The 8801-nt window shown below is 42.7% G+C and overlaps 1 long non-coding RNA gene across 1 annotated transcript in view; it reads right to left on the reverse strand.

The window, feature by feature from the left end:
* LOC102383013 overlaps positions 1–8801 on the reverse strand; it is a 9925-nt gene that overhangs the window by 989 nt on the left and 135 nt on the right. The window contains exons 2-3 of the long non-coding RNA XR_323059.3: positions 7667–7912; positions 307–485 (exon numbers count right to left, since the gene is read on the reverse strand). This is a non-coding gene — a long non-coding RNA (uncharacterized LOC102383013). The remainder of the gene's footprint in view (positions 1–306; positions 486–7666; positions 7913–8801) is intronic.

Consider the following 8801-nt stretch of genomic DNA (forward strand, 5'->3'; position numbering starts at 1 on the left):
ATTTGCACTGTAAATATCTGTGGTCAAATTCTATCCTTTAATCAAACAGGTGATTCAAGACGCGTGGCTATTAATACAAGTGTTATCACTTTACATAGAGAATTGAGTGACTGAAGAAAATCAAAATAGAAGAAAGAGAAAACCTGAATATTTCCAACAGAAATGGAAAAATCAGCACTAAGACGTCTAAGACTGTGGGACAGAAAAAGGATCAAATGAAAGGGGCAAGTCGTGCTGATAAGACTAACAATGCCTTGCGGACATTGGCCCGATTCAGTGCATATCTGTGAACGTATACATGTTTACCTCATAGCTAGCTTGGATGTAGGTTTTTGCCCAGCTCAGCTTCCCTTCTTTTGAAATGTTGGCAAAAAAAACAGTAGATTGTTGCAATAAATTAAACACAGCTTCTGGATTCAAGGCCTATCTGGTGCCAATACTTCCATGCCAGGTGACTGATCCTCTCTTTGCTTCAGTTATATCATCTGAAAAATAGGGCTTATAAATTATCTTTGCATTTGCATACTGCTTGTTCTCCAAGTCCATAAATCTGCTAATATCAAGGCACATCACAAAAGATGACAAGGGAAAATTCTTTAACTACTTATTCTGTAGATGGAAACTTCTGTTAAATTTTCAGACTTGCATAAAGGAAGAAAACATCCTAGCTCCTAAAACTTTTGGCCTTTTGGGGGTAGTTGAGGATGCTCTAACATTAGGTACCTTTGAGGGTCCAAATAATTTCTGCTACTTCCTTTTAAGAGCAGGAAATGAGAGTTCCCTAATCTCTAATTAGAGATTAAAAAAAAAATGTTTCTTCTAAATGGATACGAAGAAGACGATTGTTCTGGGCCAAGGATAAGCAAATTAAAATGCTGTATCTCATCATTTAAGCTCCTACCTCTATGGGGAGCTGGCGTGGCTAGTGAAATTCCTGGAATCCAATATCTTCAAAGGAGCAAAATTACAAGCAATTTTCTCTTTCAAAAAATAATATCTATATAAGATTCTCATTCTTGGGTTAAACAACAAAGAATAACTCACCAGAGAGTAGTGATAATTACCAAACAAGATCATAGGAAGAGAATAAACACCAAAAAGGAATCATTTTCCTGATTTAAAGGGATTGAAAAATACCTCATAGAATACATCTTGCCTTCACACCTAGGCTGTGCTCCAAAAGAAGCCTAGAAAACTGTTCTAGGATTTAGCCAATGTAATAAAAAAGACTTTCTGAAGAATTAAAATTAGTATGGTCTGAAAAAAGAAATTGAATTGAGAAGCAAAAACCTGAGAGACTGAAACAGTATCACTCCCAAGAGACTTATGATCAGAAACCTTAGGTAACATGTAGACCAGAAACCAGAATGCATACGTCCGAGGTAGGCAGTCTGGTGTCCAGCAGTCCTGGACTGCTTCAGCCATCATATAATCCCAAAGCTTTCTGCTAGCCGAGTGGTCTGAAAGATGGTCTAATCCACTGAGCATCATATATACACTAAAGAAAGGCAGCATAGCCTGTCTGTACTGGCCATATGGACATAAGGAAAAAGGCTGGTAAGATGACAGGTTCATTAAATATGAAACATACACTGTCCTGAGGAAGTACCTTACAATAGTCCAAATACCACTCAATCCTCAAAGAGCTATTATAAAGACAGAGTAAAACGTCAGTAATTATTCAAAAACATTTTTGCAACTTTGGAGCCCAAAACTTATTGATTTTATGAGACTTGGGCTCCTAAGCAACTTAGGCACATTTGAAAATTTTACCTTTGGAGCCTAAAGCACAACCACTAATTGAGATAAAATCCTACTGAGGTAGAAATGTCATTAGCTGGAAATGTTTTAAGTTGGTCAGAACTCCACTATGACTTCACAATATACATAGGTTCAGCTGGGGTGACAAAATGTGTAAATTCCTGTCAGCACAGAATGACAAGGCTGTAACATCCTGACCTACCTTTCAATAGAACCAAGTAAACTAGAAATAGTAACTTGGGATACACTCAGATCATTGGCAAATGAATCCCACAGGTACGAGGCTTAAACTTCAGGCTGAGATACTGAAGAAGATGGAGAAGCAATCCATGCACAAGTCATTACTGTTTAGCATGTGCTTCCAGAGAAATTGCATCAAGCTTACACTAGCAAATAATATGGTCAAAAGATATTTGAACAGTCAGCACGGGCCCATTAGAATGCAGAATGCCTTTTGTGCCCAGAGATCTTTGCTACCAAACACACAGACAAAACCACCTCGTGACCTCCTAACACACATTCTTCTAGGAATGATGAGCCAGAGGCTAGTGGCTTCCTGCCAAGGTAAGTAGGGAATCTTTTAGTTTCTCAAAATCTACTTCAGTGGATTTGGGCTTCTGTGTTTGATGCACTACTCTTTGACATGTTGATCGCTACCATGAGCTTACTTTGTCTCTCTAGTTATGTTCTGTTCCTGCTAGCTACTGGTATGTGGCAATCAAAGTTATGTGGACTAAAGCCATAGGTTCCACTGCAGAGCTTCCAAGCATGGAAAAGGGAAAGGCAGTCAAGTGTCTTTCTGGTGTTTGAAGGAATATATGGCGATGTGCCTGTATGTTCAGATTACAATATAGAACAAATAGTTCCTAGTGCAAGCAAGCCCATGTCCAGTGCCCGAATACTGATATGCAATTGCAGTCCTAGAGGCTACCCTCTGTAGGCATCAGCTCCTATCACTAGCTTTAGATGCGTCATTGTTACTTCAGTTTGCATGAGAAATGACTGGAATTCCAATCCTAAATTACTGCCAAGGCAACTAGTCTATCTCCAAGAAGTAATAAATCGGTTGTTGTGTTGCCCATTTTCAATGGGATTTCAGAGTAGCCAAGATGATCTTGTGTGGCGATACCAACACAGCTGAGGCTAGAAGGCCTACCATGGGTTGGTTGCTTACACGATCTCTTTGATTTGAAGTCCCATGCCATAGGACTATAGGAAAGGTAGGGCCCACTCTGGCCATTAAATCCAGTCCCCTGCAATTACAAGAAAGTATTTTATAGATGTTAAGTTCAAAATTGTCCACAAAAACAGCCACTCTGGCCCCTCCTGAATACTACTGACCCCAAGCATTCCCAGCACCCTATAACTAACTAGCATCTTTAATGCAAAATGCCCAAAAGCTGTAATATTGCAATGGGGCACAGGAACAGAGCAGGAAAGACCAAGAGCTCCACCAATGCCACGCTCTTTTGCCCAATCCACTCTGCCGTGTGGTCCATTTAGCTGGCTCCTATCTCATTTTCCTTCTGTCTTGTCCTATAGTAGCAGGGGCAGTAGTGAGTCTCTGAAAGATTGGCAAATGACAAGTCCACCATGAAGCCACAATTTCCTCTGGCCTGCTATACTGTCAAGTTGTTCTCTGGCATGTCCTATCCTTTGTAACATCTTGTTACTTTACATTTTTGCCAGCCAACTAATTTTCAGACTTCTCCTGAACCAGTAGTATTCAGTGTCCTTCTTGACTGTCCAGTGCTCACACCTGTAAAGGAATACTAACCATAGACAGCACTTCAGCAACTTTAATTCCAGTTTATTCTGATGGAAGCAGACCACTGTCCTAAGACTACTGAATGTAGATTTTGCTCCCCAAATTCTGGTTCTGATCTCAGTATTGTATCAACCATCCACTATTATGGAAGTTTCCACTGGTACAGCATCAACATTTATTCAACAAGTTACATTATTTTTCTTAATTATTTTCAGGTTTATTTTTTTCAGCCATTGCTCTTCATCCTGGATTGCTTGCTGGCCTTGTTGATGTACTGATAACACCTTTTTCAGATGATGACATGCAGAGTAAATTAACAGCATAGTTACTGTTATTTAATATACTCACCACTCCATTGTTTGTCTTGACCATCTTTCAGGTTGTTCTTGATGATCCTCTCAGGGTAGAAGACAGTCTGGGTGAAAAAACAGCCCTATTTGATACCATAGTCATGCTGCATCTCATCTCTGGTACAGACACTTACTTTTGAGTGCACTGGATAAATCTTGGTAGCTCTTTTGGTAGCAGGTTTTGGTAGCATTCATTATTGTTTTGGTTACTTGGTAGCTCTTTTGTATTTATTCTGCTTAGTGCTAGCATGAATCCTGCCTGAGGCAGGAAACAAGACTCCACGCCATCTTCTGGGGGACAAGGAAGAATCCTTGAAATTCCAGCAGTGACAAAACTGGACCCTTTGACAGCTTCCCACGTCTCATCAGTTAATCCTCCCCTTAAACACACGCAATACATAGTATTCCAGGTCAGCCAATGACTACCACCAAGCATGGTGTAAAAATATGCAAATTAGACAGGAAACAAAGAGAAATTAAATATCTGCTCCCCTACAACCGGAGCCACTTCTCAAATGCTGTATTAATACAACTCCCAACTTTGAGAGTATGTGGCCAGTTTCCTTCCTCTGGAACAGGTATGATAGTTACCATGGTGACTATTCTGAATTTTCCTTGACTGGATACTGCTTCAGGTCCCAGAGGAGCAAGATGAGGTAAAGGCACCTCCTGTCTTATCTGGAAGTAACAGAAACAAAGCTTTTTCTTCTTTCATTTGGTGAAATGAGATTAATTGTTTTCTTTGACAGGAAGGACTGGATCCACTTGTCTTTCTGATAAAAGGTGCGTAGTTGGATTCCTTTGGGAGGGACCTGAGGATTTGCTTATTTATGAAACACAGTCTCATAATTTAATCATACACTGCTTGGAGCGTGTGTGTAGACATGAGCAAACATCAGAGGTGATAGAGTGAGAAAGACCAAATGTCTTCACACTGGAAGTCCTTGGAAACACCCAAGGACTTTTAAGATTAATGTAAATCTTAAAATGCTTTTAGGACCAGATCACCTGTAGGGTATGCCTGCCAGGAACGGTTCAAGCAAGCACTCTACTACCTCTGGCTGCCCTCAGTACAGAATCCACTCATGTGTCAGGAGACATTTGGATCCAATGGTCTTCACTGATACGTGGCAACTGACAATGTTTAAGGGAACATGAAACCTGAGGTGTACTTGTGAATCAAGGGCAGTCCAGTCACAAACTTCCACCATTTGATACTTGGTACTTGTCTCCAGAACTGCTAAATCCAGTCAAGCGCTAAGGCACTTCACCCTTCCCAGGCGAGGTCTAAAGGGTGACCTGAGTGAAGAGCCCAGGTCTAAGGTGGCACTGAGCCAGGACAAGAGGGCAAAAGGCACTTTGTCCCCAACTGGACTTCAAAGAGAATGCTGATGCAACCGCAGGATACAACAGATGCTAACACATCCAAAGACACTTCAGTCTACCTACGCATGCACAAAACTGCAAGTTTCAAATGCCACAACACTTATGTTGCCAATGCCTCAACAGAAGCACAAAGGCTTTGGTGCCCTTGAAACCAACATACTAACAAAAGGAGCTGTTAAAAGTGTTGAGTGATACCCAGAGCTGAAAAGAGAGGGCTCTTGACTTAGCAACACAAGTCGACTAACTGGGAGTGATCACTAAAATAGCTAGAGAGCTTAACAACAAGGACTACAGTCGCAAGGGTTGGAGTTGTGCTGATTTCAACCACTGGGCAGCTCTGGTGGGAACTCCTTTAGTGGCTGCAGTCAGAAGGGAACTAGATGCATGCTGGAGTCCTGAGGTAATATGTATGCTAAAGGTGAATCCTTAAGCCAAGCTATTGGTGCCTTTGAGACAAAAAAAAAAAAAGGAGCTCATTGAGTTTCCCACATAAAACATGCTGGAGGGCAATATCTAAAAATGAATCCTGTATAGATGTTATCTTTGAATGAGCACTCTAATACCCGTTTTACTGCTGGCCTGACTCACACAAAGATTTGAAGCAATTTGGATAAAAGGCACTGCAACCTTGTAGATAAATTACACATCCGCTACCTCAGAAATCGCTGGGGTAGGTAGCTGTGTGACTTGTTGAAAATCAAATGAATTCTCTTCTTCTGGAAAATGAACTTGTAAATATATAGGCCCCAATCTGATATACATTTATACACATACTTAGTTTTCTTCATGAGAGTCATCAATCATCACTGGCAGCCCTTGGTGTTGGGAGACAAGGGAGATTGCGCCTTTGGTGGGTTACTATGTACCACCACAGCTTCTCGAGTGGCTGAGTCCAATGCTCGACAAGTAGACCCTCCAGCAAGTTGCACATACAAACTCAGTTGAGCTTGCACCGGCATGCTGAGTACAGTCTTGTCTTACTTCCCTCTGATGCCTCTTCTCTATCCCATCACTGACTCTCCATCTCAAAGTGACGTAGGCCCCGATTCACAGGGGCTTTCTTCTCGCAGCGGTCCAAAGCAATTGATTCCCAGTGTTGGCCATTGATAGGCAGCTTGCGAAGATTTTTCTCACAGACATCAGAAAAACAGAGTTTGGGCTGTCCAAGCTGACGTTTGCCAGTGGTCAGCTCATTCTAGAGTATGTCCTAAGTGATTCGTCCATCGCTCATAAGATTCACATGTCCTAACCAACAGAGGCGTCTCTGTTCATGAGAGTAATTCTATGAAATATATCATATAAAGCTGAGCGGGTACATCAGACTGCAAGTCCGAAACAGTGTCTTGTAGTCTTTTGTCTGTCTGTATCCATCTGTTACCTCAACTTATATTACAAGCTTTTGCAAGTAGAAACCACCTTTTTACTCTGGATCTGTACAACACCTGGCAAAATGGACTCCTGGTCCAAGAGTAGGGCTCCTAAATGCTATATTAATACTACTACTAATAATAATAATACTAATAATAAATCCTGCCCCTACTGAGATCAATAGCAAGAAAATATTACAGGATTAGGTAGTAAGCACTCCCTGAGAACAATAGTAGCAAAATCAGGCCCCATAAATGTTCAAGAACTGCCAATGAGTTCTGTAAGAACAGAATGAGACCTATAACTATCCCTAAAGAAAACTGTTGATCAGTTTTCCACTCCACTAATTTATTTAAGTATAGCTAGTAAACAGGCTACCTAGAATTAAATGTATAGAAAAGTTGAAGATATAGTAATCATTGAGATAGAGGAAAATGAAATTTCATTCCATCCAGGAAGAGCACACACCAACTGCTGAAGCTTCCTTAGCCTGACGAAGGGTTCTTGAACCCGAAAGCTTGCTCAATAACTATTCTCCAACCATTTGGGCCGGTCTAATAAAAGATATCAAATTCACCCAAGGAACCTTGTCTGGTAGAAACTTAAGCATTTTAAAAATTAAAGCTTACATTTTGCAAAAAAAATGGCGGATTAACTTCTGGTACTTCTGACTTGCCTGGGAAGACTTCCACTTGACCATAAGCATAGAAATCTTGATTATAACATTAAAATAAAATGTATATATGTTTTGTGATATGCTTACTACATACATGTATATTACTGTTTTATTATTCCAATTACATTTTTAAAAATTGTGAATATGCATTTTTTCACATCATATAATAGCCTATTTATCCTCTTTGATTGGAAATACAATTGTGCCTGTGCTCAGGTTTTCACAGCCCCCTTTGTCTTACTTTTGACCCTATATCTTTTCAGGTCCCTTCTTTCCTACATCCTGCCTTTTAATATTCTGAGACATAAGAGCCCCTGTCGTTGCTATGACTATTTAAGAAAAGACTGTAGTTTTTACCGTCGGACTCTGTGGATGACAAATGTGAAGAGAGAAAAGAGCGCTTTCAATATTTCCCACCAAATGCGGAGTACTCCAAGACACTTGAGAGCTTGCCATTGAGTCAATGGGAGAACCGGGATTATATAATTTTAGACATCAGGAAGTCCTGTGTTTATTTCTTCAGATCACACGGCCCCAGCAGATGCTGCTGCTACAGGAGCTGGTACATCTACAGTCTCTCACAAACGTATCTGGAGATATTTCCTAAAAACAAAAAGACAAGTTAACTCCCACAAACATTGCCCCAAACATGCTTTTGTCCAGCCCGGTGGTTCCTGATCTGCAATGCCTGGACCGCTCACGGTCTGTGAGACCGTGGCACGGGGTCTGCTCCTGCTCTGCAGATCGCGCTGCGCCCCTCGGTGTCATTACAAGTCGGCTGGGAAGAGCGCACGGTGCTGCCGGAGCAATTCCAAGGGCTGCAGCGGAGCATCGGTCAAAAAAACCGTGAGAACCATGGCTGTAGCACGTATCGCCCACTTTTTAACCCCCTTCCCAATCCTTCGGTCAATTTGTGCTTCCTCCAAAAAAAAAAAAATGAATCTTAAACGGTCAGGGCTGATCAGTGTGATAGCAAGGGGGGCAACCGCCCCGGGTGCCGACGCAAAGTGGGTGCCCAGCCGGGGCAGGGGATGGAGCCACGAGAGGCTAGTTTCGTGGGGACGGGGAAGGGCGCCTCGCCACTGCAGGCAAGCGCAGGGTGGGGGGGGCGTCAAACTTCGCTGCTACAGCCCTGGTGGGGATGCTCCGAAATCTGATGTCCCGTCCATTGCCCCAATTCAAGGGCTGTAGGAACCACCTTTTCACCTGCACCCCCCTGGGGCTCTGCCTTGAGCTGCCACGGCCCCCTTACAGCCTCCCTCAGGGACCACCCAGGCTGCTGCTTGTGGGGGGGGGCGGTACTTTTTGACTGGGGGGGCAGTTTCCTGCCTCCACCCTGCCCCTCCTCAGGGGCTCCTGCGTGCTCCCCTGACAGGATCATCCCCGCCCAACCGGCCCTCAGCAGGGGCCGCCGGGAAACCCCGCGCGCGGGACAGGGGGCGGGGCCTGAGGCAGCCGCGAAACAGTCTCACGCTCCAACTGCTGCAATATC

Source organism: Alligator sinensis, unplaced genomic scaffold (genome assembly GCF_000455745.1).
Source record: "Alligator sinensis unplaced genomic scaffold, ASM45574v1 scaffold301_2, whole genome shotgun sequence".
Classification (NCBI taxonomy): domain Eukaryota; kingdom Metazoa; phylum Chordata; order Crocodylia; family Alligatoridae; genus Alligator; species Alligator sinensis.